General features: G+C 38.6%; 1 protein-coding gene across 15 annotated transcripts in view; it reads right to left on the bottom strand.

Annotated features, from left to right (window-relative positions):
* Nucleotides 1–19127, bottom strand: part of ATXN1 (ataxin 1) — a 290595-nt gene that overhangs the window by 249112 nt on the left and 22356 nt on the right. For 11 of the 15 annotated variants that reach the window (XM_039521465.1, XM_039521454.1, XM_039521471.1 and 8 more), the window contains one exon: nucleotides 17938–18066. The exons of 3 other annotated variants lie outside the window; for them this stretch is intronic. The gene's annotated coding sequence lies outside the window, so the exon portion shown is untranslated. Of the gene's footprint in view, nucleotides 1–14532; nucleotides 14554–17937; nucleotides 18067–19127 lie in introns of those variants that run through there. One more of the 15 variants, XM_039521455.1, reaches the window with a different exon arrangement.

Here is a 19127-nt window from a genome sequence, read left to right as displayed (position 1 = left end):
GTTGCCAAACGTTCTCCTCCAACCCCGAAAAGAGAAACCTTTTAATAAGTTTGTATGTAGTTAAATAGATAGGGTCAAATTTTCCTACCTAGTCAAGGATCCCACATGGAGTGACACAAAGCTAAACCACCCAAAAATTTGCTATGCAGCCCTGTCCATAACAGGGAATTATCCACCGGTGCTATCACCACTTCAGCTGCCTCAGTGGCTCACAGTGTGAGTGAAAGCACAAAGTGAAACAACTGCCAAAAGTCTCCCAGAGACTTGTCTACACTAGGGTTCCCACCATAACTCCAGAGATGAAGCAATGGATAGAAAATTCCTACATGGCCTTTGAAAGACGGCACTCTTGGCTGCTCTCCAATTTGCACCTGGTCCCCATTTCCTTCCCACCTGCCCGCTTTGGCTTGAATGGCTATTCTAGGAGCGCACATAGGAAATAGTCCTTGCACTCCCCCAAGTGCACAGGCTGTGTCTGTCCCTGTAAATGCAGGGGACTAGCTGAAAACACCTTGTGCTCCCATCCCAGTGAGGTACTTGCACAAGAGCCTGGCACAATCTGGCAGGAGGAAATGGGGGAGAGAGGCTTTTTTTTTTTTTTTTTTTTTTTTTTTTAAAGAAGGTCTGTACCAAGGTATTAAAAAAATAAGAGCAGCTTCCTGCTAAAGAGAATTCAGCAGCTAAAACTGGCTGGTCAAGAACAGATCCTTTAACATATCTCAAATGACTTTGAGGCTGATTGGCCAGTAAAGCAGACATCTCACATGTATATGTGCATGCTCACATGTATGTATGAATGAATTCAAACCACCTGGTGGTAGCACTGTGCTACTTACCATTTTGAAAGATACCAACTTCAATAAAGAACAAATGAAGACACAAATCTCTCTAGTTTTGTCTTTACCCATCTAAGGGTATTCCTAAAATGGACACAAAATGTCCAATCCTGAAAGATAACTTTTTCTCAGTTTTCATTAGGCATTTCATTTTCATCATATGTGAAGCACTTCAAAACTGTTTTGTTCTTATCTGATCAAAATGCTACCTTTCCCTTCCAGTCCAGGCTTTTTTTGTGGTCAGACTGTTTCGGTATCAGTATTAATAATTTAAATGTCAAGTATATGACACTATACATTTCCTGTACTATTTAAAAGCTTTCAGAGCAATTATTTTCTGTGAAATATTTAAACCATAATCTTTTGTTACCTGGTTGCAAATTTTAACAGTCCTAACAGTGACAGAATAGCACTTAAACCATCCCTACACAATTTTACATACAGATGTACTGTTTTGTTATTTTAACAATACCCTTGCATTCCCTTGAAATATTTATTCTACTTTCCAGATACAATACATATTTATTCTTTTTATGGAGTGCTATTCAGGATTGTATATCAATTGAATTTACAATGTTTAATATGTAAGACTTCTGTTTCAAATACACTCTACATTTGATACCTACTTTTAGTACTGAGTGAATCATCAAATGTTCCTTGAATATTTACAGAATGTATTATATTAAAAAACAGCTTTCAATTTTCATATTTTTTCCTGTGTTTCAGTACTCACTTGAGTTGATTGTTTTTGTAATTATCTAAACTGTGATTACTTACCCTTGCTTATATTAGATATTTTTATTATAACTTGTAGGTGTCTTAAAAGTAACATATATTAGTGCTACATAGCTCAGAATGTACTAAATTGCCACTCACTCCTACTGAGCTGGGCAAAATTTGGAGAAGCTTTCATATAATAGTACAAATTGCAAATAATGAATGCCTGTTCCCTTATTTAAAAAGATATACATGAATTATGGGAATATATTTTCCTCTGAATGAAAGAATTACTTTACCAATAATGGCCAAAAAGCACGTTGAGTTTTCCATAACAGATACAACTTTTAGATAATGTTTTCACCTCGTAGCTCATAGCGCTGAAAAATTAGAATGAAATATTCTGAGTAATGCAAAAAAGTTACGTTACTAGTCTGACTTGATCAGACTATTACAATCCCTAAGTTTCCTGATACTGAACAATGAGAATGCACCATTGTCTCAACTGCTCCTCTGTTAACAGCTGCAGGCCATATTCAGCTCTCATTTACACCAATATGAAATCCAAATTACATTCACTTCAGATTTAAACCAGCATAAGAGCCTGATCCTGAATTACTCAAGTCAATGGAATGTTGCCATTGATTCAAAGGAAGCAGGGTCTAACACAGCAGAATTTGGCCTTGCATGTCTACAATAGTCAATATCTGTGAATTATAACACTTGCAGTGACTCTATGTTTATAGGCTGTCAATATTTCTATTATAAACTCTGTATTTGAGGAGATTTGTGTGTTGGTCCCTAACAAAGTTTTTCTTTAGTCAGTTGGACAGAGTTGCTCTTAAGGCACTTCCATCTCCTTCTGGGATCTATAGGCTAGTAACCGAATCCTGATTTTTTGCATAGCATAATGGGACACGTATCACCGGGCCAGATTTGGTTCAGTTCCTTTGCTACAATGTGTTTGTAGATGGTTGTACAAGGAAAATAGTTTTAGGAAAATCCAGGATTTTTCCACAATCTGCATCTGTGATATAAAGTAATCTGTTTTAGAAGACACAGAAGTTTAAACAGGAGCTACTAAGTGCTGTGCACTGTAACTCTTCATAATGCTGTTTACGCTGCATTTGGAATTATAGATTAAGTAATACAGAACAAGATCCCTTCTGCCTCCCTATAGAGGCTGTCCAGACTGAAGTTAGTGATCCCAAAAGCCTTATAAAAAACACAAGGAATAACATCAGCATCCTGGCCAACATCCTCCCCGCCCTAATCAAAGAAACAGGTTCTAAAGTTTGGTCTTTTGTTGCACACATAATGGCAGCTGTGTTTATCTACAGTCCCTGCACTATCAGTATCTAACTCATTATTTTTAAAGTGTTTGAAATACCCTGAGCATGAAAAGGTACTATATAAAAACAAATTCCATTCTACAGTATGCAATTCATACTACTGTTAATTAATTCACATTCACAACATAAACTGTAACAGTTCCAAAAACTCCATTATGGTGTATCCTGAGAATAGGTATAAAAATAACACACAAAACTTGGCTAAACCCTAACAAGTCTACTGATACAATATCAATCTTCCCCAAATAAGCCTAAGGTCTCTTTCTCTTTCCTGCCCATTTGTTTCTTTTCTCTTTTCTTTCTCTAAAAGGGTCTGTCTTAGACCCACAAACTGCAGGGATCACAGACTCATACACTAATTGGGCTACAATACTGGGTCAGAATGAGAGGAGGAGGGGAATTATCTACCTTCCTGAAAAAACTTTGAAGTGAAGAAAAAAATGTTTATGTCCTTAATTTTGTAAGTCAAATTAAGAGGGGACCTATGCTCCCTTCAGTTATGCAGCCTAGCAGAGAGAAAAATGACAGAATTAGGGCACAAAATCCCATTAACATTTAGAAGGCAGGAATGCTCCCTCCTTCCCCAAGCCCTCAGATGCCCCTCTAGGTCTTCTCTTCACATTCAGCCTGTGTGGGCTTTTGGAAGCAGAACTGGTAGCACAAGGGATCTGCAACATGCTCCCATTAACACCCCACAGATTTGTGGGTGCCAATCTGCATGGGAGTTAACTTTCCTAAAAGATGATTATCTCCAAGCCCTCCGTCTCCCCCTGCCCCCATCTTTACTGAGCAGTTGTTGAGACAGGGACATCTGATGGTAGTGTGGCTGACTGAGGCTTCCCAAAGCAGTGAAGTCAGGTAAGCCGACCATGCATGGGGTCTGCGATATTCCGCTCTGATTTTTCCCTGGAGTAAATGGCAGTCTGTGCAGTATGAAGAACACATTTACAACCCATTCTGAGAGGCTGGTATCCAATTTACCACCCCACACCTTGTTTGAAGAATATCTCAAACATCTAAGCTGAAGCTGACATACTTAGATTGACTTACCGTGGTGTCTTCACCGCGGTGAGTCGACTGCTGCCGCTCCCCCATCAACTCTGCCTGCTCCTCTCGCGGCGCTGGAGTACAGGAGTCGACGGAAGAGTGCTCGGGGGTCGATTTATCTCGTCTAGACTAGACCCGATAAATCGATCCCCGCTGGATCGATTCTGGTAGTGTAGACATGCCCTAAGGCAGTGAAGCTATTTTAACTTAACTTTTCCTTAAGGCAGAATGGGTCTCAGGGTTTGATCTCAGTATAGACAGACAGACACACACAGTCAATATGTATATGCACACAGACAGATTTGCTTTCAAAAACATCCACAAATCCCTTTAAAGTCAGTGGGGTTAGCATGGATGTAAGTGAAGACAGAATTTGACTCATTATTTCCACATCATATATAAACAGCTATTTAAATGTACTTTTTTTAAAAAAGAAAAAAAGAGAAGAAAATCTCAGCTATTGAGTAAACAACACCTGCATACTCATCCAAGTATAATGATTCTGCAGCAGACACCTATGTGCCTACCTGTACATCAGAACTCTCCACTGACTTATCACACTGCATCTAATAATGGTTTATAACAAAGATGCACCAACTACTTGTGTTCTTACCAAAATATAATACACTTCACACTTATATGTTTGTTTTAACTGTTTATTTACCTTCATACTTACCTGTATATATCCCTAAAAACCACAGATAAGAATTTTTAATATAAATAAATAAAAGAAAAATCAATTGCTACAGTTCTGGAGCAATGCACCGCTAGCCAGAGATAAGCCGTGTTCAATCCAACACTGCATGCCTGCTAGCAAGGAGGAGTCCCATTTTAAGGCCTCGAAAGCCCTTGGAAAGCTGTTACTTGGCTAATTATGTTCTCTGTCAAACGGGTAAAGTTTCAGAGTAGTGTGCATAACAGATTAGATGCATGACTCCCAGTATAGTTAACAGGAGTTGTAGGTTTAACCTCCATCACACATGGCACTGTACGTGCCCCAAAGTATCTTTCTAAACATTACTGTATAAATAATGGGGCTGTTTGCAGTTGAGGGGAAATTAAAAACACAAATTTAACCCAACGGAAATGAACTGGTCTGATGAACTTTTTGTAGAGAAAAAGTGAAAAAATGGTAACATTAGTGGTTTAAAAAAACCAAAATGGACAACACATCTTTAAAAGGGGACAATTTGGCATCTGCAGTGTGTACAAGATGTCTTCATACACTTTTCTGATTTCTTGCCAGTAACTATTCAAAAAAGACCACTTAACAAGCAAACAGGTCTTCAGCACAACAAATAATAAAAAAAGAGAGCAAAGCTTGTGCTATTTAAATACCATGAAACATTTTGCTAATCATGCACAGATGGAAGTACAGACGCTTCTGCCAGACGCCTTGTTCAGAAACTTTGCTCTATTTTTAATGATTTGATGCACACAGGACCTGTTTGCCGATTAAAAGGACACACTGCTTTTTATAAGGACTCCATTGACATGGAATTTAGTCAGTTAAAAAACATGAGAGCATTAAAGTAGTTACACCTTTCTCTGAATCTCCACTAATAATATTTGTAGATTTACAATCACATTTTTCTGTTTTTTTAAAATGGTTCTCTCACCTGGGAGAACTGGCTAACTGACAATACAGAGCAAAGTAAAACTGACTACACACAAAGCTGTCAAATGCACTAAGTAAACAAACTGGGGAAAAGACATTTTTCCTGGTAATCTCCTTCCGTTTTAGTAATCTTAGGCGTTACTTGTAACAATAATAGGTAATCAGTATGGCAAAGGGAAGGGTCAGTTTTAAGTTGACAATGTTCCTTTAAGTCCAGAATGTAATTTTCATGAGGAGAAATTGTTTGACAAAACCTATTATTAATTGAAATGTTCATTACATTGGTGTGTTAGTCAATTACAACTTGAAAGTCATACTTGTCTGAAAATGCTGCATTGTAACAAGTAACATCTAAGATTGTTATAACTGAAAACTGTTAGCAACTCCCACCAACCTATTTTCTCAGTCTGTATATTATGTGCATTGACAGCATTTACAGGGTAGCTAATTTCACTTCTTCCCCATATCATACATTTTTTCCCTTACTGAAATGAATCATATAAACAGCAACAAAAAATAGTATTTTCAGTTTCAGAAGTTAGTCTTTTTTTTTTAATCAAGTTGATGGTATCCATTTTCCTTTTAAACTTTTTTTAAACTACACCCTTGAACTTTTTGCAACCCACCACTGCAGCACTGTGTTCCTATAGGAGAATCAAAAAGTGAAAACAACTAGAAACAAAAATGAAACGACCTAACCTATTCCCCTCATCCAAAATGAAGTGCTAAGAGTAATCACATAGCATGAGCACAGAAAATTAAATAAGATTTTAAAAATTATTTCAGTTTTAATAATCTAAGGTACTATTTGTAAGATAGCTAAAGAATTGTTTTTATTATACCATTGTGTATTTAAAATAAAAATCACCCTTTAATTTGTGGGCTGAACAGCACACAAATTGTATGACTCCCAACCCACACCTAGGCACACAGAAAGCAACTGAATTACTTTTAAACTGCTATTGTATAATATTACAAACAAGTGAAAAAATGCAACTAATTTGTTAAAGACCAGCTGACAATCCTGAAAAGCAAGATGACTGCTCAAGAGACACTGTAGGTGAAAGCCACATAAGACTGGCAGGGGCACACAGGTTTGAAAATACAATGTTCAGCCAAAGAAACTGGCATCCACAATGAAGCGTCAGAGGAGAAATAAGGATTTTCTCTTGAGTGAAGGGGGAAGGGTGCATGGAATGAAAGGCCTGTCCAGACAGCTCATTTGAACTCTAGATTCAGAACTTGATTATGACTAATAAGGAAGGAAGAGGGGTAGATGAAACAACACTCAAATTTGCACAGTTCTGCACATATTATTAAAGCTTTAAAATCCTTCAAATAAGAATGGAAAGTAGACACTAATCAAGCAGAAAAAAGGGGCAACAGAGAATCAGAATGCTATACAGGCAGTGAACCTGGTGAGACAGGAGTAGAAGTGGGTCAGGATACCTTGCAGCTAGAACTGCTGAGAAAAAGTGAAATTTCAGCAGAAAGGGAGGTAAGAAGACGAATGAATTGGCCAGCAAGGAAGCATAAAAATCTGGAAAAGGGGGTTGATAGGGTGAACTTTTGTTTTAAACTTTTGTTTGCCAAGTTAAAAAGCTGAAAAAACATAGCCATGTGAAGCACAGAAAGGAAAAAGAAATACAGAAAACACTTAACTGAGGAACATTTTTATTCCCTATTTACGGTAAGGAAAAGCAGAGCTACAGGCAGCTCATGTACACCAGCCATAAACAAGCAGTGTCTGATCAGCTATGCTGACCTGCCAGCAACAGTTCTGAGTTTAAAGGGCTCAGACTCCCTCTGGAGACCTTGGTCCAGATCCTACATAAGTTTTACATGAGTGGAGCTCCATTTAAGTCATCAGTTTAAGACTGGTATAATGGAGTAGTGAATCAGGCTTCCAGTTTTTAAACTGCTATCTTTGGCTTAGCACCTTACAAAATGCAAAACACTCAAAGTTCACATTAAACAAGATAAGGAGCAAAATATCTGGTTGTCGCAACTCATACTGGACAGTGCTATTAGTTTCAGTGAGATACTCTACCTAAATAAAAGCTTTTTAAAATGGCACCAAATACTATAACTGCTCCCCATTAAGTCTAGCCAGCTTACAGTTCAGAAAATTTGACAGTTATAGCTATAAACATAGCTGAAGTGTCTCTTGGTCTGCATTTCTTCCATTCCTTTTGTCCACAACAACATTCAACAAGTTGAACTCCTTACAAAGACTACTTCTGTTCAATGTAATAAAATGAATAGTCTATGACTATTGTCCATGCTGCAATTTTAATTTTCTTTAGGCTCCTTTCTGATTGTACTCTCAATAGATATCAGTTAGTGTCATGCAGTACAATCCTGTGAGAAATGTCCTTCTTTAACTCTGACACCACTTTAATTCACTCATCTTGCTAGAATATGTATATTTCTTGAATTCACAACAGAGCTGAAATCAACACGAGTGCAAGTTACTCAGTACTTCCTAAAATCTATACAGAACCTTTATGTCTCTCCCCCATCACAATAGTATCTCAGCACCTATAAGGCCTGCACTCTTATTTTGTCAGCTTATACAACTATGGAACAAAATACAGACTTTCTGGGGTGACAGCGTCTTCCTCCTTCCACCCTACTGATGCTGTAATGTCACATAGGCTATAGGACTACATGCCATATATATACGCTGCCCACAAGAAGAAAGATGCAATGTGATCTTTACTGATTAAGTTTCGGCACTATAGTAAAGTATAGGTTACTGGATAGTGACAAGTACCATCATTATCTTTTCCCATAAAATGGAATGTAGACCTCATATAAAACACATTCTATAGCCAGAGCTGCGAAATCAATTATCTGCCCAATATTTAATTAATCTACTACAGACTTCATAAAGTAATCAGTAGCTGTTGTTCCATAACTAGGTAACCAACAAATACTAGGCCAGACCACCACAGCAAAAGCCCAAGAAAACTCAGCAAGGTTAACCTTCCGGGGTGACCTGTAAATAATCCCCTCAAGGGAGAGAAGTCTGGTGGGGCCACAAGTGGGAGGGTGGAGAGACCTCCCAATCCTACAGATCCAGGTGATTGACAGGAAAGATCTCCCGCAGATCCATGGAGGCAGGCAACAGGCATGGAAGAGCTTTTTCTACTTCACTGGTCATCACCCCCTTTGGCTGCCTAGCTTCCACATGAACCATGTTGCTGCTGGTGGGGTCCCCTGACCGCGGCTCAGCAGTAGAAGTAGAGGGAATTCAGGGGGAAGGACTACAGCTCCCAGTTGTATTACCTCCCATCCTGAAAACAGGGGTCAATCTATATTTTCATGCGGATGTCAGGAGGTTGGCAGCGATTCTGAGAAGACTTTATCTTGTGGTGATGTCATCTTTCTTCAAATCAGATTCTTAAATCTTAAGTGACTAACACTAAAGTAATCTCTCGCATTAAATGAAAGGTCATATTCCTACTAGACCATTTTACTTATAGTAGCTCACATTAGAAATATGAATGTGCATGTCTTTTGGACCTAATTTACCTCAGTATACTTTAGCAATTGCTAAGAACAATACCTTTTTTTCAGAAGAAAATACAGTGGGCCAAATCCTGCAGTCCTTACTCAAGCAAAACTCCCACTGAACTCAAGGGGAGTTTTGACAAAGTCAGGAGTCCAAGATTTGGCCCTTCAGGAAATGTTGGGGTGTCTCCAAGGTACTGTGAAGAAGGGCCAAGATAGTTCATGAGACTGGCAACTTTTCCCCTTGAGGTAGCAAATTCAAAATCAGCTGAGGTGAGTGACTTAAAGTTTTCAGCAGCTGGTAGCTGCTTAGTTGCCTTTGTAACATGAGTCTCAATCCACATCATAACTGGCACCTTTATTATAGGCTCAGCCATGAGCCCAAAGAGAATGAACGACCCCTGCTCTGTACAAGTGATCCCTACAGATCAGAAATTAGGCATTTTGTTCAGGGGGAGGCTGCTCGCTACGATGCAGGTTGTACCTGTTTTATGGCTATGTCAACGATTTTAGGCCCAGATCCTCAAAGATATTTAGATGATTAACTCCCATTAATTTTAATGGGTGTTAGGCACCTACATACCATTGAGGACCTAGGTCTTGGTTTGCAGGACTGGACATACAACCACACTTCAAGACCACAACAATCATTTTCAAAAAATTAAATAGTCTAAAAATTCAGTCTTTTTGGGGGGAGAGTGAAAGAGCTTTTAGTTACCATGCCCCTTTAAAAAAAAAAAAGCATTTATATTATGTTCACAATTAGTGATATTTGGTAAAAATCAAAGTTCTACATATACAAATTTATATTGAATGTGTATGTTTACTGAACTGTACGTTAACTATTTAAGAAAGTAAAACATTCAATAGGAAGTTTGTGCAAAAAAAAAATCAAACTACTTGATTTTTCCCCCCGTTGACAATCAGAAACAACATTTCAGAGTCACAGCAAAAATAATTGCATTATTATTATAATTATATACTTGAAGCCACCTTTAATCAACTTAATTAATATTCCTTTCCAGGAGAAACTTTATTAAGTTTATTAACACACTTAAAGTGGATTGATCTGTTTGGAATTCTACATTTTATAAACCTTACAAATTTGTAAAATCACTAATTCCAGTTATTAATTTCACAAAAACATGAGCGAAGTAGTATGTTCTAACACATTTTTCTCACTGATTAACTAAATCTATGACAATCCTTGCAATGACTGGGCAGGAGGGATCCTTACGAACTTCTAATAAATCAGCAAGTCAGATGATGCAATATCGTGCAAGCTAACACACTGCATACTTCCTGCTAAACTACAAGAAAAATAGCCCGATTCTCAGCTTCTCTGGTCAGATCAGCAAAAACAAATCTCGTGGTATCAACAAGCATGAGGCAATGGCATTCATTAAAGTTAATGTACAGCCCCAATCCGGCCCCCACTGAAGTCAGCGTTAACACTCCCATTGAATTTAACAGCACAGGATCAAGCCCTAGATGGAGGAATTTCATAGACAGATATGTATGGGTTTCTGAAACCCACTTTGACCTTACCAGGAACTTCACATGCAGACTAAGGTCAGTATATATCCCCACGCCCAGTGCTGTATCTAAGCACTGCTGGACTCGTGTACCCTCAGGGAAGAGTGCAATATTGTAGTTAGAAATGAGGGTGCTGGACAGTTATAAAGCATTCCTCAGCCAGAAATGGGTGTTGCTGTGGCCACCACACCAATGGAATGTAAAAGGGGATGGAAGAAGAATAACGAGACAGGTAAAAATGGAGAAAACAAAGTGATATTTTTCCTTAAGTATCACTTATTTTGAACAATGTTGTAATAACTAAATAGAACACACTGAAATGTAAAATAAATATTAGACAATGTAAAAGATGGGTATTTCTTGTTTTTTGTTAAGAATAAGATTTTGTAAAAAAATTATTTGGGTGGAGGAGCTTTGCAGGGACTGGATTGTGATGCAAAAAGACATGTTTTCATGAGAACTTATTTTTAACATCTTTCCAGGATTCTGTTTCATTCAGACCACATGGCTAAAATAACAAATGCAATTTCTTTTTGGAAAATACTCACTATTAAGCCTACCATTAACTGTGAACTGTTAACGTGTTTTATCGTGGTTTCAATGTTCCTATGGCAAAGCTGCATTTAGAAAACAAAGCTAACCCTAGTCACACTCCGTCTTTTCTGAAGCACAGATTAAACACGGTATTCTGCTCAACAAGCCCATCACTGTTAAGTAACTCATCAGAAAATAAAGAGGGAATTACCAAATGGGAATTGCCAAGTAATTAATTCTCTGAAGCAGATGACATACAACTATCAAAGGAAGGGGCTTTCCTGCTGGTCATATGTCAGAGGTAGGGCCTACTAAGCTGTAAATAAAAATGCATTTTATGTAATAGAGCTATGGGGTTTTTTAACTACCAGTAGCACATTGAAAATAAACATGAAATTCTGTTTAGTGCACTAATCCACTAAAATCTGTTTTAATGTAAGGAGGGGAGGGTTGCTCATGCATACAATGAAATTTCTAACTGTGCTGGATCCACCTGCTGTTATCTGGGGAAGGCTACGCATACAGTACAGTACCAGAGAGGTGATGTGCTCAGGCACTAGGGAAGAGGAGAAACCCTTTTTCTATCACATTAATTTGAAAAAGCACTCCCTACTGGGCTGCTAGGATGTGACACTGACAATGAACAGCACCACTGGGAAAATATTCATTGGTAGAAACAAACTGAGCATGACAAACAGGAATTATCTTTGTAGTTTTACGTAACCATGTTTCTTCCTAAAAGTTGACTCTCAAGTGTTTACATTCACAAGAATATTTAAATATACAAAAAAAAAAAACAAAGGCCCAAAATGTGTTGTTATTAGGACATTCACCACTGCATTCCAAAACATGGTGTTACACACTACAGGCTTGTCTACACAAACATTTTGTTCACAGCAAGCTGGGGTCTGACTCTATCCCACACCAGCCTGCCACGCATTAACTGGCCCTGTGCACTCTGCTGACACGCATTAGCAGTTCATTAATATGTTTTGATTTAGTCCTCTTTAAAACCAGGTGGCAGTGGTACCAAGGAGGAAGGATTTCAGGTCTCCTCTTCTCCTACAAACACATTGTCCACCAGTGAAATCCCAGGACCCATTTACCTCAGGTGGCTGATCCTTTTTAACCTTAGCCATAGAGCCCCAAGTTTTTCACAAATGCAAAATAGTATGAAATAAAACAACAACAAAATTACGCAGCAGCAGCAGCTCCTGTCCCTCCCCCCTACCTCCGCCTATGAGCCAGACCTGCTGCTGGACGCCTCCGGGGCACAGCGCGGTGTCAGAACAGGTAGGAACTAGCCTGCCTTAGTTGGGCAGCACTGCTGGCGAGACTTTTAACGGCCCAGTCGGTGGTGCTGACCAGAGCCACCACGACCCAGTGCCTTCCATTCCACGACCCAGTACTGGGTCGCGACCCGCAGTTTGAAAACCACTGAGCTAGACAGTGTTACCTTTCCCAGTATTAAACTTTCAAGTCCTATCACTTACAATCCAATTGTGCCTCAATGATGCTCTGACGATGGCAAAAAAACTCTGCCAATATGGTCCGATGGGAAAAAATCATTCTTGACCCCAAAACAGGTGACTGGTCAGACCCACCCCACCCTAAATAACACAGCCTCTACACTGCACCCACCTAGGCCTTTCCCATGACCCGCTAGTGGGTCAGAACCTACTATTTGGGAAACATTGTCTTAGAGTAACTTCACTACTGAGTTAGCCTGAGGTTTTACCCAGCTGGTGGCCTAACACCCCATCCATCCACACACACACAAAAACTTCTCTCCTGAGCCAGCTGGGAGTATGAGTTAGAGCCCAGGTTCTGCTCTCACTCAGGCTGGTAACCCACCCACTTTGCAGCGAGGATGCAGGCTAAACCATTAAAGTGCTGATAGTCCTTCATTGCCTTCCCACGATTTCCCTGTGTGCCCAGAAGGACAAACAAATTCTCCCACAATTCACTGGGAAACAATCTTAGAGCAGCTAAGCTTAGCGCATAACAATCAACCACGGAATAAGTTCCCAGGGGCTCTAGCGACACACATGGATTTCTGCACCATCAGTGAGGACACAGTAACACAGGTATGGCTGCTCACACCGGCCTAGGCTAACCTGTATGCTCATACCCAGATGCCATCACCCAGGCTAACTCTGCCATGAAGACATACACCCTCCAGGTGCATGCATGTACAAATCCAATAACATGCAATTATACAACCTGCACACACAAAAAGATGAGTGTGTGCACACGGGTGGTGCGGATGTGCAAAATCAGAGACCATTTCTGACATTTTGGTCCTAAAAATAAGAAAAAGGTTCAATGTCACATTAAAACTTATTCTGCCTAACACCTCTGAGATGATAAACGTGTTTCTTTAAAGTAAGTTAAAAATGATGGGCCAGATGTTTCTCCACTGCCTTGCATCTTGTGTAGCCATTCACATCAGTGCAAAGTGGGTAAAAAATACTATCAAATCAGAATGGTAGTGTTTTCATATTCACTTTGCACAAGTGTAAATACACATACAAGGTATAAGACAGTGGAGAATCAGCTCCTTGCTTTGTATACAAACCCATTTATTTACTTATGTTACTACTAAACCTTATATTGTTAAAAGTGAAAGAATTTTTTTAATTGAAGTTTCTTTGTTATTTATGCTGTCCAATTACTTTTTTCTTATCTTTCTAATTAGAAAAATAAAGTCAGTGAAGACAGTTTCACTTTCGGGTTCTGAATGTTGCAATGTTGATAAGCCAACCAGTGCAAGAAAATGTTTCTGTGGAATTTCAAAATAAAGAAGCATTTCTGTTCATCGTCAGTTTTATTCAATCTTTGAAAATTTATATTTGGGGCTACATGTAAGTTGACAACGTCCTTTTAAACCTGGTGTATACATAGCTATTTATGTTACACTGATTTTTATTTTTCAAAAGAGCACTTTCAATTCTTAAAGTCGTGGTCAAAACTTCTCTCTCATATATTCCATTTAAAAAGTGACATTGAAAAACATCTTTTTAAAGTAGAAGCAGGAACCCTGAACCATGGCTCAAATCCTGGCTTATGTGACAAGAGAACACGACTTCAGCATTCCTATCTTAAGCACATCACAAAACTCCACTCAATTTATCTACATCAGAATACCTTCAGACAATTTGGCATGAGACTGGCAGGCTTTGTTCAAGAAAGACCTAGGAATGATAGAGCAGAGGTATAGAGTTGTGTGGAGAAGATTGCAAAGCGCTTCCCTGTGAAATGCCAGTCTGCACTATTAGTTCTTCATTTTCATGTACATTAAATTTACTCCCACACTTAAATACAAAACAAACAATTAAAAAATTAAATGTGATTTCCAATTACTATCCAATTATACCTAGTTCAAATCCATCTTCATTTTCCTGGTACTCTTAGCTCAGTCAAAATCTCCACCACCGTCTGTTAGTCCTCCCACCACTATGGCCTTCACATGTAAAAAGAAAAAGCAGAACCAGCCAGTAGATAGAAGAAACACCAACTCTGCACTCTCAAATGGCCAGCAGGGGGCATTAATAACTTCCCCATACGGACAAATCACATTCTCCTTTTACTAAAAATGATTTATATAAAACCTCTGTCTATAAACAAGCTGTAAATGAATATTCAGCATATGTTAGAAACACACCACATTTAAAACCAGCTGAACATATCTTACATAAAAGGGATACCATGTTAAGCAATGTATACCCATAGCTAATGAAACTTCACAAAGTACAGTAAATGAATTGCTACAAGTGGGACAGTTGCTACAGAGTCAACTAGATGTCACAATATGATTAACAGATATCACATGAATTGAACAGTGGAAAAGATTAAAAGGAACTCTAGCTGTTAAAATGTCCAGTATTTCAAACAAAATTCTCTTAACACAACTGTTTAAAAGGAAATGGAGTCATTTGCCTACCTGAAAGGAGGCAATGCATGCTCTGAACAAATAAACACCAACTCTCCCTATGTTTTTTAGTTTTAGTGAAAATTAATCAAAGACAGGGTTTAAAAAAGCTATTTTAATAACTTTTTTATTCATCCTGATGTCTTTATTCAGGCAAAATGATTATTAAAGTCAGTGTAAGTTTTATCTAATAAGAACAGTACACACTCAAGACTTGAGCCTACAAATTCTTAAACGAGTGACTTTACTACTTTACTTGCTGCCGTAAATGGTATTATTCATGTGAGTAAAGTTGCCTGTGTTTGTAGAATTAAGCCTTAAGTAAGGACTTCAGGATTTGATCTTATGTATGTTAAATCAATGGTGCCCAATATTTTGTCCATATGAGGGACACAAGAGAACATACCATAAGCCACCTAGTTTGCATTTAGTGGAGCAGACTGCAGCCACCCTCCTCCTTGGTAAAATAGTAGAGTAGGAGAGGGCTATGGTCTCAGCTCTCATCTTTGACCTGTGCAACTTGTCTGTGGCCACTGGCCACACTACAGAACTCAGGGTGACCAGACAGCAAACATGAAAAATCAGGATGGGGTAGGGGGTAATAGGAACCTATATAAGAAAAAGACCCAAAAATCGGGACTGTCCCTATAAAATCGGGACATCTGGTCACCCTAACAGAACTCCATGGGTCACATTCCATCAGTTGCAATGCTGGGGATCCCTGTTAAATCAAATGACAAGGATAATGTCTGTAACCAGCCAGTGTCCATCTAGTTAACTTTTACATTATTTACTCTGATACACACTGGGCTTGATTTTGATCTCACTCTGGAGTAAATCAGGAGTAAGCGCTGAAGACAGTGGAGTTAAACCAATGTAAAACTGATGTGACTGAAGAAACAAGCCCACTGTATTCAAAAATATATTTGGTCTAAGGTCCATTAAGACAACCTTAAGCATTCTGTGGACAAAGAAAGCAGTATTATATTTGTATTATGCCTATGGCTAAGAATCAACTGTATTGGACATAACAAGGTTATTTTTATGCAAAATGTTTACTTAATAATTATGATATTGTTTTTAATGCAATCATAGGAAATATCAGATGCTAGAATATTCAAGGTGACTTAGCAATACATTATGGGTAATACAATGTGGGCATACTTAAATTTGATTAATATGCTATAAAGCACTACTTCTTCTAGCTATTAGTGTAATAATTTCTATAAACAAAAACAGTTTTACAAAACCTGAGCTAATTCTGGACAAATGAAGAGCTCTGCGGAAATGTTAATGCCTTGACAAAAAGATTTGTTCCACCTGATCTCCAAGCCAACATCTGCTATCAAGTAAATTTTCTGAAACTGAAGGGTGAAAATGTGTTAGGGTGCTTTATCTGGCAATTTAATTCTCAAAAAGAATAATCCTCCAGAGATGTAGTGGTTACAACCTGCCCCCTCCATTCTAGATGATTACTGTACACCATAAGAGGCATGTCTTTACATGCAACTACATGCTTAGACTACTTCCCTTTAAAGAACAATACCCCATCCTGCAGTCACAATAAAATGTAAAATTATGTACTGCACACTTTACTATGACATACTGTATACATTAAAAAGTTATTCCACTACAGAGACTTTCTGATCAGCTTTTCATCAACAGAATACTATAGTAACTCAGTTTTCTGGGTTTAATAAAAACAAAAAACGTACTTTCAGTTTCTGAATCTAATTCCCCAGCTTAATTTGCCATATTATTTAAAAGAACAGCCTATTTTCTTCCTGCAACCTGTATATTTTTGTTACCATTAGCAGGATAACCAATCCCAAATTCTTAAAAATCATGAGTCAGGGCCATGAGATAGGCTTAAAAACCATGAGACTCAAATAAATAAGAACATTTGGGTTCTTTTTATTTGCAGTCTGATTGACCCCTAAAGGCTCAACACATTTTCAAGCTCTTCTCCACAAACATATGAGGTACAAACTTACTTTTAAAGTTGGGGGGGGGGGGAGAAGAGAAAAGAACAAAAAGCTGAGATTGTCCTGTAATCACATCACTGCAGAATCTGGGGATATAAGCAAATCACCAGGGATCACAAGACTTGCAATAATCATGAGAGCTGACAACACTGCTTAAACCAGAGTAAAAGAAAGACTTGGGTATGTCACTAGTGACTGGTTATCCATGGTTTTAAGCAGGGCCAGCCCTAGACCAAATGCACCCCAGTCAAGCAGTGTCTTCGGCACACCACCCTCTTTCCCCCCACCATTTGTTAAACTTTTGAATACTTTATACCGCCCCGAGCCTAGCACCCCCAAGCCCTGCATCCCAGACAGTCACCTGCCCCTAAATCCGGCCCTGGTTTTCAGGGAGAATCCGCATGCTTTCTACACAGGAGGAAATCAGGAAGTTGAAAAAGGCAAAGAGTCTGCAAGCAACACAACCCACAACAACAAAACAAAAATTGCCAATAAAAGTACAGGATGGATTTCCATTATTTTATGCATGGCAGTCTATGACAAAGCTCAAAGGATGAAAGCTTTTTATACATCTCATAATCTTTTAGTAACCAAATACATTTTGACCTAAGGTGAGATAAGAACCACTGATCTGCAACGCAGCATCCTACAAGGCTGAGATTTGAGACACAGGTAATATGATTTGCTGACTTGGGTAATACCATAATAGTTGTTATTTATTTATAAAGCACCCCCATTCCTGGTCATGTTGAGGTAGAATAATTTTGTGTCAAATGAATTATAAAAACATTTTAAGGTGTCCAGGTTTGCCAAAAGAAAGGGCAGTATACACTCATGAGAGAAATAAAAAGCATTAAATCCTCACCTTGTTCACAAAGCATCTCTCTATGTGAAGAAAAAAAATGATGGTCGTCACTGTTCTATGGGAGCAAAGAAGAAATTCACAGCTTAAACTGCTTCCTCATCTGGCTTCGCCGGCAATGTGACTGTTGATCTAGAAGTTGAGGAGATGAAAACCAAAATGAAAAAAAAAAATCAGTTAAAAACCAACCAACTTAGCAGTGGCCATACAAGTGCCAAAATAGTCCTGTGAAGATTGTGAGGGGTTCTATCCAGCGCAGAATAATTCATAATACTGAGGGTCAAAAACATCAAAAGATTACAGAGTTGTGTCTGAGTTACAGAAGGATGGCAATTCACTTCCAACAAGTGACACAACTAGAGTGAAAACCAGGACTCAGAACAACAAGCCTGTACTCAAAAAGCACATTGATAAGTGTGCTGTTTACATCTTACACCAGCTTGAGCCTATCAGGGACATTTATGATCTTCACTGGCTCACTAGTATATCTTCATGAAACACAAAAAGGATCTACATTTCATGGGTGTCCAAAAAGACAAGTCATTCATGCACAATGTAGCTGAAATGACTAAAGATGTGCACTCACATGTGTACCCATTCTTGTGTGTGTTCGTACATGGCCACTCTTCCTGCCAGCAACTATGACACAGATGTGCACTGTCTACTGCAGGCTGGGGCTAAGGAGCGTATGGTTCTGAGGAACTGACATGTGGCAGAGAGCACAGCCCATTTACTGTGTCTCTATGTGCTTTCCAAAATGTGATATTGGTGAGATCAGAAAACATAAGTCAGTTGTGATGACAGTCTTCACTGGCAGCAGAACACAATTTCTTTGAGAGGCATCATCCAAAAAGCAGACCATATTAAGGGGATCTAGATAAAAAAGTATTAGATTTTGTGGCATTTCCCCAGTTCTATCATCTTAATCCTGGCATGCTGGAATTAATGCTTTTTACTGGAAATTCCCAGTTAATATAAACAGAAAGTATACTATGACAGAAATATTTTTCTAATTCCATATTTTTAATCATTAAAAATTACAGGGAGCCAGCATCACAATTCTGCTGACATCACATATCAAACAAAATATGTTTTGCTTTTCCACTTGGAACCTCACCAAATATTTTTTGACACTCTTTAGCAGGACTACTATTCCTCTGTCGTGTGGCAGTTTTGTGTTTGAGTTTGAGAGC

The sequence above is a fragment of the Mauremys reevesii genome, linkage group 2, assembly GCF_016161935.1.
Source record: "Mauremys reevesii isolate NIE-2019 linkage group 2, ASM1616193v1, whole genome shotgun sequence".
NCBI lineage: Eukaryota > Metazoa > Chordata > Testudines > Geoemydidae > Mauremys > Mauremys reevesii.
The sequence above is the reverse complement of the archived record's forward strand: the minus strand, read 5'-3'. Positions and strand labels throughout refer to the sequence as shown.